Raw genomic sequence first — 1,125 nt, forward strand, 5'->3', positions numbered from 1 at the left:
CAATTACCCAAATAAACAGGAAAAGGTGAAAACATTCACTGCCCTCTCTGCCCAGGGGAAAAGCTAAAATACTCTGGTTTTCCTCCTGTCTTCAAACATGTCCGCAATCTAACCTCTCCCCAATTTGACCCCCAATATGTCCATGTTAACCTGCATTCTGGCACTCGGAATTTGGAGAAGCTAGCTCCTCTGAGCCAGCTGGCTTAACAAAAACTGAGACTCTGCTTAAACTCTCTGAGTGGCCTCGGTTTCTTTGACGACGGATCAAGAGCTGCTGTGACACTCTCGGACACAGGGTTGATGTGACACTCTCGAATCTAAAACTGCTATCTGCTAGTGTAGTGGTTACAAATCAGGGTGCTAATATCAGGGTCAGCAGTTCAAAACTACCAGCGGTTCCACAGGAGAAAGATGAGACTTTCTTCTCCTGTAAAGATTTACAGCCTCTGAACCATGTACAGGGTCTCTATGAGTCGAAACCGACTCCACGGCACATAACCACCAATAACCCAATATTTCCAGGAACATTTTCAGTTCTTTAACTTTGTCCATGCTTTAACTTTATCAATTATAGATTCAGGAACCACGTTTTTCTTCCCTGACCACACAACACCTAAGAATTTGACAGATGATCCAGGGCCCTGCAGTTGTGGGTTGTTGATGGCCCATCCTCTGAAGCTCAGCTGTGACACTGTTTGTGATATTGCTTGTTGAAGTAAAGGAAAAGAGAATCGCAGTTTAGAATGACGTCACTGATATAATGGATCAGGTGGACACCGGGAACTTATGTCACTGTTTTAGGTCTTGGGCAGCCATCCCCTGACACACTGATGTGCTGTAGAGTTACCACTGAGGAAGAGTGGTGATAATTCAGTGTTCCCTATATCATTCAAAGGCTAATGTTCTTGGCTGCCAGAGTGGATGGAGATATTAAGGAAGGCATTAGTTAGGGTCACATAGGACTGTTTGTCTATTTTGTCCTGGGGAGTTCCAGTGGTGAGTAAATCAATCTATATTTATTGCTGTTGTTAAGTGCTGTTGAGTCAATTTTGACCCATGGTGACCCTGTATAGGGTTTACAAGTAGCAGCTTGAACCACCAATCTTGCAATTCAAACAACTTGAT

The sequence above is a fragment of the Chrysochloris asiatica genome, unplaced genomic scaffold (assembly GCF_000296735.1).
Source record: "Chrysochloris asiatica unplaced genomic scaffold, ChrAsi1.0 scaffold00529, whole genome shotgun sequence".
Classification (NCBI taxonomy): Eukaryota; Metazoa; Chordata; class Mammalia; order Afrosoricida; family Chrysochloridae; genus Chrysochloris; species Chrysochloris asiatica.